We start from the raw sequence: 16,848 nt of genomic DNA on the forward strand, positions 1-16,848 counted from the left end.
CAGAAGGACAAATTCTAATAGTGTCTTTCTTCTGGAATTGGTACTATTTAATATTTTCATAAATGACCTGATTGGAAGGCTTATTACAAAAAACAGATACCATATGCTAGAAGGGACTGAACAAATGTTAGAGGGCAATTCAAGATGATCTTAATAAAATTGATATAGACTGAAAATACGAAAACATTTAGTTGCAAATGCAAGATGCTATGCTTTTTCTAGATTAATTAACTGCATAAATACAGGATGGGGAATATCTGGCTTTAAACATATCTATAAACAAATTAGGGGTTGTAAGAGGTCACAAAGTGAATATGAATCAGCAGTGTCATACTATTGAGAAAAAGGCAAATGCCATAGCAAATGTATAGCAGGATGTATAAGAAAGAATAAAACTGGAAGGAAATGTGAAGTAATACTTCTCCTCTATTCAATACTTTATTCACAGTATGGAATTAGATGGAATATTGTGTCTAGTCCTGGGCACTACACTTCAATAAACTGATAGATCAGTGCAGACAGTGTTGAAAAAAAAAAATACAAAAGAAAGATCAGAGTTTTAAAAATATGGCCTATGAGGAAAGACTAAAGGAAATGAGTTTGTTTAATTCAGAGAAGATAAGATAGTATTTGTTTTAACTAACAGTTAAGCAAACAAGTTATTTCTTACATTTCTCTTCTTCTCCTAGCATATCATAATTTCCAACCAGTGAAATAAATTGGGCTGTAGAGAAGAGACATGAACAATAAATGCATAATACCTCCATAATATTTAAAAAAAAAAAAAAAAAAAAAAAAAAAAGTATCTCTAGACTTGCAGAACAATTAATGTAGGAACTTCTAGAGAGAAATGAGGGTGGTTGAGCCAGAAAGATATGTTGTTATAAGTAATAGCCCACAGTCTACATCAATGACTGGGTAAGAACATTTTAAGGTTTACCCATACTATATCATCTGTAACATACTTGCACTCTAGAAATATTTCCAGAAAGCAAAAACCTCAAAATAACTGTGAGTTTATTGAACTTTGAAATTATAGTGTTCCAACCTCATTATTTTCATCAGTGTCCCACCCTGAAAATGTCTGTAAACAACAGGTATAGCCAATGTTCCTATTAATTTGCAAATTATCTGAATTTCTCCAATGTTGTGAAAATGTCCTGAGATTTTTAGTAAATCATTTTAAAATCAAGAAGATGGATCAAATTAATCTTACATGAAAGGTATAAGTCCCTATATATATATCATAACTTCAATAAAAAGGATGTATTAAATCATATGAATATTTAAATGTTCTATGTCTGTAAAATTACCAATATATTTTTTTGTAAAGCACAGAATCAATAAAAACAACTTTAGTGATTGCGTGCTGTATGTCTTAACATATATATCCATATAACACCCCAGAAAAGATTCTGGATTACATCATTAACTTTCGTGAATCCCAAAATGGGAAAAGTCTGTTGGCAAATAAGTGTTGAATTTTTGTACTGAAGAATGCATTGTAAATATCACTCCAAAATGGGGAACATACTAATTATAGGTCCTATAAGATTAATTTCTGTTTCTCTGAGTTCTTGTGAGACCCAGATGAAAGAGACTTATCTTGCTTTATCTGGAAAGCAGGAGCTGTCTGGTAATACTAACTATACAGAAATGAAAACTGTTGAGGAGTGACACAGCTCTTGAGCTCCGCTTTAGAAATTATATCCAGAACCTGCACTATTCAATAAGCTGCATAGATTCTTACCTTGCAGACTGTGGCTTTTTCCCCACCACTAACCTGTGAGGGAAATCAGCAAGTCCAAGTCATACAAATCCCCTACGCAACTTGTCCTCTGCTGAAAAAGATAGTTGCTGCCAACATCTTCAGACAGAAGAGAACAATACAGACACCTCAGAAAGGCAGCAGGGAGAGAATAAAACCTAGAATAATCCTCTAAATTATGATATGTTGTGGGAACAGATAAGTAGCTATACTGAACTCAATGTGTTGCACCCAACAAAACCTGGATATGCTTTCCTGTCCTCAATTCCATTCCCAAAGAGAACAGACTTTGGACCTGTGCTCCTCTTCCTATGAGGTGGTGGGACAAGAAAAAAGTATGCCAGGCTCGTCTGTCACACACACAGTTGAAATTAACTAGAAAATGTGTGAGATTGTCTAAATAGGAAACAATTTTCCCAGCTCAGAAAAATGTTAATAGACACCAGAAACCTTGTGACTTGATAAATAGAACAGGAGACCAGATAGGAATAACAAGAAACGAGTTTCCATTTTAGAAAAAGAAAATTCTTATCAGCCACCCACCATGTGCTATAATTTAAAAAGCTTTTGAGCAAAGAGCATTTCTTTACTGCTAACAGGTTTAAAATGTTGCAGTATGTAGACCGAAAAGTCTTGATTAGCTGTGGCAGATGAGTCAGCAAAGAAACAGTTCACAATGCAGCCCAGCCCTTACATTTTGACACATATTGTTAAGGGCTTCCCAAAGTCATTCCAAAAAAAGCGTAATAAAGAAAATAAAAGGGAAAAAAAAATAACCAAGGAATGGAAGCCTAGCACAACAGATTTAACCTTGAAATTTACCATAAGGAATAAGAAATTATACTGGAGAATTTACCATAAGGAATAAGAAATTATACTGGAGAATATAGCATTCTTCATCCTCATAGATTGTTTGAAAGTTTTAGGTTTAATATATGAAATTTAGTGATTGCTGTGGTAAGGTATTCCTCAAGAAACTTGTTCACCTGTACACTAGATTTTGCCAATACACTTCGGGTAGAAAGGTACACTCACAGATGGGGCCTTAATACAGGGCTTTATTAGTTACATATTACATCACAAGTCATTTTCTGTCTTTTTGAGGGAAAGAAAATACTGTGTAAATACAGCAACAGGTACACAGTAGTTCTGGGTAGCTACTACGCACAGTGCATCTACCTGAAGGTCAACCATTTTATAAACCTTTGTAATATCCACCAAAACATAAACAAAACCAAAAACAAACAAAAAAGTTTTATTCAAGAGCTGAACAAAACTCGACCCAGAAATGTGCTATTTTTGCAACAGCAATGAAGACATCACTCCTTCCTTCAGATCATGATGGATTTCAGTTTCCAAAGCAACAGTCTGGAAGGAAGATTTGAATTAGAAGTTCTGAGGATTCCAGATCACGTTGCATTTCTAGCAAAAGACAAAACACTGTCTTTTGTATTTCAAGCAAATTATAGTCTGCTACTTTATAATCCTGATTTCTATAGGACAAAATTCAATGACTGTTCCAGACAATTATATAAGATTGTTATCTGTTTTAGAAGTGCAAAAATTTCCCTTAATCTCTCCAAGACTGAAGTTTTCTTTTTAAATGCGAGAACCCAGCAATTTTCTTTTATTATTTAACATTGTTTCATGATGGGAAATATTTTAGTGTCCACTAGTAGATGCTGTTTTGCAACAACCAGGCTACTGAAGAAAACTGAATTGGGAGACTGCAAGGAAGGGTAACAGAACATAATCAGCAGCTCACTGTAGAGAAATGGTTAAATGACAAACCCACTCCAGTACCGGGCCTATAAAGGCAAGAACTGGGACACCATTTCCATTTTCACTCCAGATAGTTGGGATAGACAGTGGACCCAAAGCATCACCAAAAGATGGAAATTTTATAAGCAGCAGAACTTCTAACCTGCATGGATAGTACCACCACCAAGTTCTGTACTCAGTCACATATGCCTAAATTCTGAAACATTATTTTGTTTTTCCTTGGTAGCCTGAGCCTGAAGTGAACAAATAAGTTACAAATAATTAACAGTCAAGCCTATTTAAATTTCAAAGGCGTTGAAAGTCATCCTCTGATTTTCTGGATTGGTACACACTGTTTTGATTTCACAATGTTTGTTAAATACAAAGAGGTGAATTTTTGTTTGTTTGTTTGTGGGTTGTTATTTGTTTGCTTTTTTTCCCACTACTGTTTGGAAAATAATCAAATGCTACAAAGATATTAGGATGAAGAAATGTTTTGCAGAATCCAGGTTTTCAATATTGGGTGTCAAATCATGCTATTTTTCTAGTAAAATGGTGGGAATCCTATCTTTCTGTTGTTACTAAAATGGCTCAATAACCTAGCTTTGAGCAATATAAATAGAAAGACTGATGATTTTAACAGTATACTGTTAAATTCCTGTCAGCCATTTCACATCATGAAAGCTTTGTGAGCACACTGTCAGATTTTGTACATTTTTTTTACACACTCTTATTTACACTAAACATATATGACTGTCTTATAATTGTACTACAACTAAACATAGAACTGTAGGGATATAGGTAAATAAAAGTGCAGATGGTGCTAGGAAAAATCTTGCAGTAGATCTTAAGCCAGAGAGTATTCTTGTATGTTTTATTTTGCAACCGCGCACAGTAACTGTAGACCATCACACTGCACAGATGGAAGTGCAAGTTTGAGGGCTATTGAGCATGTGGATTTTCCCAGTGTGTAACAATTACAGAAACATCTGTGCTAAATAACTTCAAGCTGATCCACAGCAAAAACTGGCAATGTTCAATAACTCTCAATATCCATTTTTCCCTTGTGGTGAGATGGCCTAGTGATTTCAAGTTGGACTATAGCATAAAACATGTAGCTTCATTATTTCAGAGTCTATTTAGAGATTTCTCCCATGGTATATTACCTACAAAATCCATATGTTTTTCTTTACTTAGCTCTGTAGAGCCTGAGTTTCAGAAATGCCACATGCCTGCAGCTATCATTGACTTCAATTAGAGGTATGGATATGTATGTTCTCTGAAAACCAAGTCCTGTGGGGATACTTTTAATTGATTTTGATTTGCACAGGGAAAGGAAAGAACCTGGGTGGCATGATCATAAGAGACCAGAAGGGAAAGAGGCAGTTTTCCTGTAGGAACAAAGATTTTAAAACATAATCACAGCTAACACATAGTTCTTACCTTAACAGCATAGAAAACATATAAAAATTTGCTTTTTTGTTTCCTCTGGTGGAGACAGGAAAATTAGTATTACCCTGGAAAACTATTGAAGAATGAACAGCCTTCCCAAACACCCCTGATAACATAAACCTGTTAATATATTTAGACCACACTGCAGCTCATGAAATTTTTTTGCCTGTGACTAAGTTGGGACACCGTTTCTCACTCTCCATCCTCCTGCAGTGTGTGAACCTGGAGGTTTTCGCTAATACAAGTGCATTACTCAAATATGACATATTTCTGATTCTTTACGCACCGCTACAGAAACATTTTTCAATTCTTGTTGCCTTTATTTATTTCAACTAGAAAGGCACTCCAATACAGTCACCAGATTTGCTCACCCCTCTCAGAAACTGAAATATTTCTTAACTGCAACACTCCGCATAATTTCTGCCTAATGTACATTCTTTTATGCATTGTCCAATGTCGCTTGGGACATTCTAAGTGAATACTCTTCTTCAAACAGTGATCTTTTTGTAGCATAATAAACTCAGCAGTAGGATTCTTTACCCAATTAAATTTTATTTTAGAATTTATTTTCCTCAGCTCCACCCCAGTTTCTTCCAATACTGTTATTTGACTATTTCCTTAACTTCTTTGATGTTCAGACTCTTGAATTGTTAGCAAACTTGATACACATCTTACCTGACATTCAGACAAGTTAAACAGTTAGTTCTTTCATCTTCATAAAACATTCTCCAGTTCTTGAAAATTACTACTACCAATTTTTAAATTTTCTCTAGTTAATTGCTGACTTTCTATGCACTGAGCTGCAGTTACCCTAATATTCCAACTATCATTTCATCTGAGCTACAGAGGGACTATAATGTTGTTGGTTTATAACATGACTCCTCAGAGAGAACAACCAAAATCATACTGGCTTTTGCTGCAGCTTTATCTCTTCTAGTTCTTTATCCTTTCTAGTTTTTCTATATTTTTTTGCTGTTCAATATTCATCCATACCAGGATAGATACAAAGCTAGTTGATGCCTACATACATGTATGGGTCTTTTTTCCTTCTTGTTTCAAAGATGTTAAACTTCTATAAAGCTGTACAAAAAAAAAAAAAAAAAAAAAAAAAAAAAAAAAAAATCATAAAATTAATAATAATAAAAGAATAAAATGTAGACATATGTGAAGGAGAGCTTGTGAGATAGAAAGAATTTCTCGTTTGTTTTTGTTGTTGTTGTTGTTGTTTTTTCTCCTAACCATCCATCCATCTCTAGTGCACACCCACCTGAAATCATCCAACAGACTCTCTCTCAGAGTTTCTCTCTGCCAACTTTAACAATTGCCAAGTTGTCAAATGATGCTGCTATTGTATCCCCATAGCAACAAGCTTTCTGGCCTGAGTGACAGTACTCCATATTGTCAACTGGAAAATGTCCCAAATAACTCTAAGAGCACCTGGAGGTTTTTTGCAATGCAAATATCTTTTTCTTTTCCCATCCCAATTCTTCATATATTAAGAGGAAGTTATTTATACTCATTGCAACGGATGGTATGATGACAGCTGAGCATTTGAAATTTGCTTTAAAAATCTGTAAATCTGTCCTTTCGGTGGATTTTATGTTCCTTTTGAAACAGCTGTGAATTTTAATGTTATCTTGAAAATAAATCAAAAAAAAAGGGAAAAAAAATACCAGTAGGTAACATAACAAGATCCTGATAACTGAACAGAGAAAATATGTGATGTATTATGTGACACATTTTTCATGCTTTTAAATTTGAGGAGAAATGTAAGAGAAATGAGAAAGAACTATTGAAATCATGTTTCTTGAGGAGAAACAGTTTATGTACATCTAATATGTTACTCTATTGTATGCTCTTACTAACCTTCTGGAGTAACAATATTTAGGTCATAGAGACTGATTATGAATATATTGAATGATAAATAAAAGAAAAACAAATTCCACCAGTTTCAGTGAATTAGATGAAATTTACACTCCTGAAAACCTAGTGTTCATGTCTCCCGTCTCCAATTTTAACAATATTTTTCAGTTGTTGTATTTAATCTCACTGAAGATGATACCTTCCAATTCATTTATCATGGCCACTTAAAGTCATAACTGAAAGAACAATTAGGTGCTTCTGAAGTTTGTACAAACCACCTTTACCAACATCATTACCACATTCAGATAACTTCACTCCAAGCTAACATGAAGGTAAAAGAGAACAGAGATTGGTTTACTGTCTTTTGGACAAGATGTAAAACTAAACAATGCTATTTGAACAAATGGTGAAGTCGCCCCTATAACCTTGCAAAATGTATTTTGCGTACTTAGTTCTATTAGCCAGGTTACTAAAGCAGTTTCAACGAGACATGTTTAGTTTGATTTTTATTTTCAAGTGTATGGTAATATTACCGTATCCTTTTATGTCTGCTAGTCTCCATATCAAGCTTTAAGTGATGGCTCACTGTATGATTTATATATTACTGATTTTGTGGGCTTAATTAGAAAATGTTTGCAATGTTCCTTTAATTCCAAAGAATTAAATGGGCAAAATATTTCAATTCAAACAACAAAAATTCATAGACTAGGAGCTTATTCAGAAAGTTGGAATCCTGTATATGCAGTTTAGGTATAGGTAGAGTATATGGACAAAACAACATTCAATATGTGTGATGTAAGCAATGAATAATTTATGGTATCATCAGCATGTTTTTCATCTGTGAATAATGGAAGAAAGAATGAATAAAGCATATTTCATGGAAAGAGATCAATTTGCTTGCAAATATTAACTAAATAATAATAATCATAATGATTTTACAGAGCAGTTTTGTAGACCCCAACTAGTAGGCTAAAATACATGTCATCTGCATTTTATGTCCTAGCTGTTCCAGCCAGCTAGTTATGACTGTATTACAGAGAGATATTTTAATGTAACAGGAAAGCTTTATCTGAGGGCTTCAAAAGCACTGAATTGGGTGAATCACTGCATCCCACAGATGAGACACTTCCTTGAGCATTGTTTCTGTCTGGGTAAGTACAAAATACAATCAACAGCAACACACCTGAGGTGGTTAGGTTATAAACACAAGTTCAGAGCAAAACTTGTCCACATTACAGTGGAACAGGAAGGAGCTGTGTGTACGTGACAAGCTGGCAGATTCAAGAAGCTGGAAGATTCAAGAAATACCTAGTACAGGAGCAGAGAGCTGAGAGGCACAACCTAAGGGCATCATACATTGCCCTCTGTCCTCTCAGGCAAGCCAGTTCTCAGTCAAACAAGTCCTCAGCAACACATTATGCATCACCAAAGAGTCACAACACTCTGTCACAATATGTAAAGTTCAGAGGGCCAAAACCTGTAAGACCTATGTTTACCACAGACAGAAAGAGGAAGAAATAAACATCAAATATTCTCCAACATTAAACAAATATTTATTAGCATTGCCTGTGAGTAATTCACATCTGTTCTTTGTTCTTATTGCTCTACAACTCTCCTTTTTCATTCTCATTTTTTGGTTTAGAATAGTATCATTTTTAAATTCATGAAAGTAATTGTTTCAAACAGCAGATGGATCACTGCTGTACCTAATACCACAATTTCTGACCTGACTCCTCTAATATTCTCTTTTTCCTATACAATTCAACACATCTCACTACCTGTTTAGTGGTGGCTGTATTTAAGCTATGCAAGCATTACTGTACTTGAGTGTAGTATGGCAAAAGAGAGCACCAGAATCCCACTGAGGCAGCAAGTAGCCTGAGGGTACTAATTGTTCATCAGGAAGACGTTAAAGCCTATTTAAAGCCAAAGACTAAAGATCTTTTTATGTCTTTTTGCCATTTTGCAATTCATTACTGAATTGAAGTCAGAGAATGAAGGGTTTTTTTTCCTCATATAGCAAATTAAAAATGAACAACTAGGTATCATGTTTTTCTTTATAGTACAATATGATTCATGCTTCATTTTTCATGCAAGTCAATAGTTCTACAATTTAGAGCCTTGAAAGCTATAAGCCATCGGAACAAAGTAATCTACTACACAAGAATTTATAAGATAAATCCTTTAAGTAAGGGTTCATGGCTATTCAGCTGAAGCATCCTGTATCCATCTATTTAATCTAGCTAATTTACCTATCTCTATATGTATAAAGCAACCAGTTTCTGGTAGCCAGATGCCAGCAGTGTAAATATAATTTGTTGACAACTTGGTTTTGTTGCTGTGGCCATAACAGACACAGTTCAGTCTGTAAAGAAACGTTTGTTTTAAGAAAAATTATCACTCTGTTGATATATTTTGTCAGACTTTATGTTCATTCACATATACACATATATAAGACCCATTATAGTCTTCTTATGTAGATTGACATATTTGTCTTAGCAACCTTTTTTTTTTTTTTTTTTGGGGGGGGGGGGGCAGGAGGGGGATGTTGTTGTTTGGGGTGGAGGGGTAAGGGAAGAGCAATGGGGAAATAATACAGCTGAAGAGTCCCAGACCTTTGCACAAGCATCAGGGGCTGTCCCATCACACAAGGTGTCCCTTCAAATGATACACTCGTTAGAGCAGCTACTTCAGTAATCAGAAGGTTAATTTAGGAAAAATCAGTGTGGTTTCATTTTCTTGTTCCCTATTATTCACACTAACTGTGTAAAACGTTTCCAAACTGTGAATATTTTTTCTGGAACTACACTTGTCATTATTTGCCAGGAATGATTATGCTCCTTATGTATCTAGGTTGATACAATTGAAAATGACATTTATAGAAATGAAATATCCACACTTAAGCTCACACATAAGAGAGATGTTGTTTCAAGAGGACAATTCCTGCTGCTGTTCCTAATAGTGAAGGTCCTGCTGTGCTACTTTTGTTTCAGCTATGATGGGACAAGTTCTTGCCTGCAGGCGAGACTGAACTTCCAAAATAATCATGTTATTCTCGGGGTCTAGTGAGCAATGTGGAAAGCATGGGGGTTTGATTGAGGATGCAGGAGAGCTATAAGGATTTAATGTCTGGAATGAATCATGCTGCTAGAGTTCACTCTGCCACTGGTCAGTCATCCTTTGTGTGCTCACATATTGTTACAAATCATTGCATGCTGGTATATTAAAGGCATATTTCTGCATTTGTTGTGTCAGTGAAAATTTTATAATAGCAGGAGTTTGTCTTGTTTTTATTGTTTCAGTAAACAAAACATATGTGGAATCGTAGCAAACAAAATCACGGCTGGACCCCAGAGCCTCAAATTTGACCTGACACATTGTGGTGTAACATACATAGTACAAACGCCCTCCATTTTCTGCCAGAAAGTAGGCCAGCTAACAGTGCCCTCCAGAGCAGTGTGAGTCCAAAGCAGTTGAAAGCTGCCTCATACCAAAAGCTTCAGAACAACCAGTCCCTATATTCTATCCCCCAGCTGTGCTTCATTTATTCCAGATTTTGAAGCAGAAAAGAAACTTGATTGCTAAATAACACCATGTAGAAGATAAATGGAGATTTTTACTGTTTTATCTATGGGCGGTAATGGCACTTTTCCTAGGAGTAACAGCATTGCTCCCAATGGCACTTAATGGCTAAATCTGTGATATTATGCTATAGAGACTCATATCTTTGTAGATGACTGCCATTGTTCTGGAGAACCTTTAAGATAACAATGTAAGGGCATATCTTTGTTCAGATTTCCACTATGAAACAGTCACGGTCCTGGCCCTTCATTGTCCCATGCATGTATTTTTTATATTTTATATAATTTTGTATATTTTATACCCAATTTCATATCAGATGCCTATGGCATTTGTTTCATTTTACTCAGAAACTGCAGATATAGAAATATTTTACATTTAAATACCCATATTTTTGTTTAATTCTTTGATTTTTTTAATATTTTTTTTCTCACATGCTGTATACTAAAGCATGTGTTCAGTCAACCCTCAATAATGCCGTCAATGGTGTAACACATAGCCCAAGCAAGTCAGGTTTTGATTGCCTAAAATCATTTCAAATAAAACCCAAGGGAGAGCTGTGTGTGATGCATGGAGGGGTCATTTCGGCACACCCAACACAGATCAAGAGTGGACTAGGGTTCTTGCAACTCATGTTAGCAAATGGAAATTGTCAAGGGATTGTTATTTTAGGTGGAGCTATTAGGACACAGCAGCTCTCTGGAAAACTCATTGCTGCTGAGCAGTCCACTCTACTGCCAGAACCAGTATTTACTCCCATAAATCTGTATCATACTAAATTTGTCTTATTAGTTCTACTGTGTATTCTTCCTATTTCCACTATGATGAAAAAATGATGTCTTAGGACTGAGCATGACTCCCTCTCCAAGAGTATTTCTTCAAAATCAATGCCTGTATTAGTCCATAAAGTGGTACATTTCATTCAGAGGGACATAAATGCAACACATTTTTTTTCCTTGTATCACCATGACCTTTCATAGAGAGTTGCAGTGTTCCATGTTTCTTAATAAGCAAATAAAGCTGAAGCAAACCAAAATATGATTGTTTTCACCTGATCTCTTTTCTGGTTCTTGCATCTAACGATGCAACCTCTATTTCTCTCTGTTCTCTAGCACATTCTTTTCTAAGCACACCTGACACACATAAGGTTTAATAATTTACAGGTAGAGGGCCTAGTTTGCCAGGCTAGGGACATATTCCAATTTCTTTCCACAACTCTAATGAGACAAAGCAGTCAGAAGCTTATTGCAACCGCCACATAAAATCAGATTTATGGATGCTTTTTGTCAGAGAGTGGTGTAAGGCAGTTTGAGTGTTCCGCTGAATCTCTCCATTCATTCTCACCATTCTCTACAACAAAGTTTCCCTGCCTGTTAATGAAACAAGCACTGTTATGAGTATTAAATATCTTTTTTCCTTATAAGAGAAATTAGGTAAGATTGGCCCAGTATTAAACAGCACATGCAATTCCGACAAAAAATTACTGGCTGTATAGCCACTGATTATGTTTCTCAGAAGACTGCACCTGTAGAGAGAGATCTTTGTATTCTATAGATCATTCTTGGTTGACACGTTAAAGAGGGAAGGTTGGATAGTATGGACCCAGTGATACTCTAAATGATCTGCCACTCCTAGAAGAGCTCCCAAGAGCTCTCCACAGCTGACAAAGGATATTCTAGCCTCTCTGAGCATGATAGCAACGCATACCATGTGTCCCCCGACTCTGCCTTTCCCAGCAAATGAGGAGATGTCCACTGACTTTTGTTTGCTTTTCTCTGCTTCTGATGTGAATAATTCATTGCTTCTGTTTAAGTACTCTGGCTTTTTGGTCCAGTTAAAGATGCAGCATCAGCATTACAATTTCAGAAGATGTAGCATGTAGGCAAAAAGCACTCAAATTATATGTGGTGGCAGCACATCTAGCTCTAGAAATGGCCATATCTGAAATACTGTATTCTGAACCAGATGGTGCTGTCAGACAGTGCAGAATGACAACTTTTAGATGATGCAGAAAGGGTAATGTGCCCAAGCAGTGAAGGAATTCTATCTCTCCTTGCTGCATTTTTTTAACTTCAGTTACAGATGGCACAGCAAGGATCAGCTCAGGAGGAAAAGTAACTTGCTCATGGCTGATTTTAACTTAAAAGAATCTGGCAGAATATTTATATGTTAGCCAAGCAGGCCTTTGCTCCTAGTGACTGCCTATGGCACCCTTATTCTAAGAGTAGGTAATAATACAAGAAATTGGGATTTGTAAATATTTTCATCTTAAGAAAGTACAGAATAGATTCAATTCAAATGAAGCAAGATCTTAAATGAAAACTGTATATTAAAACATGAAGTTGTTTTCTTCATCAATCAATCAGTTTTCTTTCTTGTTGTTGTTGTTGTTTTCTTAATAGAAAATGTCAAAAAAAAAAAAAAAAAGCAAGCTTGAGAAGTTATGTAGGACAGTTTGGATCAACGATATTTTGACAAAGTATTTCTTACTCAGTGTTTCTTCAAATATGTTTTAACAATTAGGGATTAGACCAATCATCCAAAAAGCAGACTTTCTTTCCCAAAAATTTCAGTATTCGCTTTCAACCCATATAGTGCAGTAACACTTTTGGATGACCAGACTTACCTAAAAATGAGGCATAGTCTTTGTCTTCTCTTAGTCTTAAAATAAATTGGCTCTTAACAACAGAGGCCACAAGCCATCCTATTTGCTTTCATCCAAACTAATGAAAATTAACACATCAGTCCATAAAGTGTATGCATGAAACCAAAACCAGTAACAGTTCCCAGAGCATTTATTTTATTTGTGACAGCTAAACTCAAGGAAGATGAACAGCATTTCAGAGAATCAACACCTCTGCATGTAAAATTAAGCACTGAATTGATAAGACGGGAAAAAAAAAAAAAAAAAGTTCTAAAGAAAAACAAACAAACAAACAAAACAAACTACTTAATCTTTTCCTATAGAAATATATTCAAAACATACAAATAAAATTGGTTTAATTTTGCTGATCTCAAACTATTGAAATTCTAATAAAATCAGCTGGTGAAATACCTGGTGAAAAATAGGTGGAACTTTTATCTTCAAGGTGAAAACACAATTTTGTGTGCAAACAATAGATTTTTTTTATAATTTATGACTAAAATATGATATTTCCTTTGTGAATGGAGATGTGAAGGACAGCCAGAGAAAGGAGAACTTCATTACCTGTTGCAGGCAGCTCAATTCTTCACCATGGTTTGCTTGGTCTGTATGGCACATATGGCTTTTCTAAACATACACTGATCTACTTTTGAGTCGAATGCTTAGGAAGGAAAATGACAAATGGAAGACTTACCCAATGCATGAGTGCAAGAAAAATCAGCATGGTCAAGAGGAATTAGCACAGAAGCTGCAATCAAGAATTCCATAACAGTGATCTCCAATCAACTTGTTATCACCTGTCACCAATATATTCTGAAATATGTAGCAAGTTAATAAAGATACTTGTCTTCTACGGGGAAAATATTTTAGGACTAACTGTTGCATGAAAGCAGATATTTTAAAATATACACTATATAAAAGTATTTCATAACATTTCCAAATACTTTATTACTGGAAGTATTAAGTATTTAGGCATAAATTTGCTCAACCAATTCAGTTTTACAAAACTCATAGTCTCTTCTATTGAAGCATTATATGTTTTTTTGTTGAACTGTAATAGATGCAAAAACGCATTCATACACTTTTTTTTTTTTTTTTTGGTGTTTTTTCAAAGGCTCATCTACATTCACCTAGCAGCAGCAAAAATATGGCAACCACTAACAGCTAGTTCTTATTTGCTTGTTTGTTTTTTCCCCACTGGCTTTCTGAACATTATAAGCAAAGCCAGTGAAAACAAATTTACTTTGGCAGAGCTACATCTTTGATAGTGGTTCTACTAGTTCTGTTGCCAACCTGGGGAAGAGACTTTTCACAACACTAACAGGCACACCAATGTTGAGAAAATTAAACTAAGCCACATTTTGAACTAGGGAATATAAATGTCTTGAGTTTGTTTTCCATTTGTTTTATCGTGTTCATGCAATATATAATTCATCATGTGATCAAAAGCAGGCATGGCAATGGTATTGAGACAACCATACCTGATGTGTTCTCATTATATATAGAGATTTTTTTGACTTCCAGATGTGCTGTATGAAGAAAACTATCCTGTTGATAGATGAAAGAATTAATCTATAAGCCAGAAAAAACTTGTGACAGTGCTTTGTGTCATAGAATGGTGAGGAGAGTGTTGCAATAAGAGATCTTAACCAAGTCAAGATCAGCTATTTTCAGGCTTGTTGTTCTGGGCAGTTTTCTGAAGTAGGGATAGGAATGCAGCCTCTGATCATTTTACCCTTGATTGTTTTCTCTAAAGTCCAGACAGGTTTCTTGAATATAGTTGCTGAGTCATGATCTTTTCTGCTCGTAGATGAATGCAGACAAACCCTAAAGATACATCCTCTTCTGCTTTGACTATAAATTATCTATTGAATATTTTAGAGGTTCAGTCTGGATTCCAGTTTCTTAAAACCTATTATATATAATCCCTATGAATTTGAAAGACTGCATCCCTGGAAAGAAAGTCTACACTGACATATATAGTTTGCAGTTGGTATTAGACCACTGTAGGGAAAGGTGCTGCCTTGTCATGAAAAATGAGAATTCACATGTGAAAACCTGTGAAAGCAAGAAAATAGTTTTGAAATTCTGTAAATGATTTCCTTCCAGTTTTCTCCACTTAATAGTTTAATGTTTTGTGGTTTGGTTTGGTTTGGTTTTGGTAGAAATAAACTTTTGTTCATATATTATGAACATACATATGAATATGCTAGGTATGTTATTCCTTCAACCTTTTGACATTGCAGCTGTACCCACTCCTCAATATGACCGTATCAGGTAAAATAGGAATTGACAGATATGCGAAAAAAAAAAAAAAAAAAAAAAAGGGGGGGTTTAAACATTTCTTCCAGATTCTGATCATTCTGCAGATGCACTAGTCTGTGAGTGAAAAACTGTGAGAAATGTGTGCTAAAGTTTTTCTGATCATCTGCTGAGATTTCCCTGAGCAAACCCTTTTTGGCAAAAAGTTTTGTTGTCTTGCTTGTTAATGCTCTACAGGGGATCATGACACCAATGAAAACATGGCTAGGTATCATATGTTATAACCAACATAAGCTAATGACTTCCAAGGTTTAATGAGAATGTCATTGATAGCTATTCTCAAAGTAAATCCTGACTAAGTACCTGGGAACAACCCGAGTGCTCACAAACTGATATTTAGGGTAATAAGGGAAAAATTCAATATTTAAATTTGCAGACTTTTTAACAGAAGAATCTGACAAAATTAAATAAATAAATAAATAAATAATAATTAAAAAAAAAAAAAAAGTTGAATATTCAGCAAAACATAGGGTTTCACTTTTTTTTATGGTGTAGCCTTATGAGCTAAGGATTTACTCTGTGCAAAGGTCCTTCAAGACCTAGCATATGTTTTGTGGAACAAAGCAGAAAAAAAGAGCAGAACTTGTCAGGAATATCTGTTTGCTCAGTGACTGGTTATTGGACCTATTTCAAGCTGGTAACCAATTGCTTTAGTTATATTTTTCTCTTCCTCCTTCTCTTCTTGACGTGTTTGTGCTGCTTGTTGCTGCCCTTTCACAAACACTACTGTTTCTGCCACCTTTCCAGCAAATCTAAACTTGATGTAGAGTGTAGAGTGTAGATCTTACAGATGACCAGGGCTGTAGACCAGACTGGTGATCTTTATTTCCTTCTGTAATTTTTTTTTCATACTGGGCAAAGATACAGGTATAGTGACATCCTCAAACAGGATGACCTGTGGTCCAGAAAAGCTATGCTGTGAATCTATGTGCCAGAGTCTGACAGACTCAGGTCACTCTTTGATGTGGTTAGTCCTCAGCTACATAACTCTCTCTATCATTACTTCACATCACTGCATTTTCACCCAAACAGGGTTACCGCAAAAGATCTCAACAGACCAAATTCACCAGAACTCTTCCTATGACTGAAGCTTTATAAGTTTGACTCTGAGGGTTCCCCAGAACAAAGTTTATGTTCACAGTTTACAAGAGCAGGAGTGACTTGCCCCCTGACAAGTACCAGCAGCATTATTAGCTTGAACAGACATGCTGTCCAACCCAATTTTAGGCTCTGCAGAGCTGCCCATAACTTCAGTTCATGAAAGGTCATCTCTGTCATTTGTGATCACCACAGAAAAAAAAAAGATTAGCATCTCTGTTCCAATTTTGCCCTGTAATATAGCTTTATACATTTGCTCTTTCCCCTAGAGTGATACAATAATCTTTGTTAGGGTCACCCAGAAATCTAGGGTAGCTAGATGGATATGTTATATAGAAATCATACCTCCACGTCTGTCCTG

Source organism: Aythya ferina (genome assembly GCF_964211825.1).
Source record: "Aythya ferina genome assembly, chromosome: 2".
In the NCBI taxonomy this organism is placed as follows: Eukaryota; Metazoa; Chordata; class Aves; order Anseriformes; family Anatidae; genus Aythya; species Aythya ferina.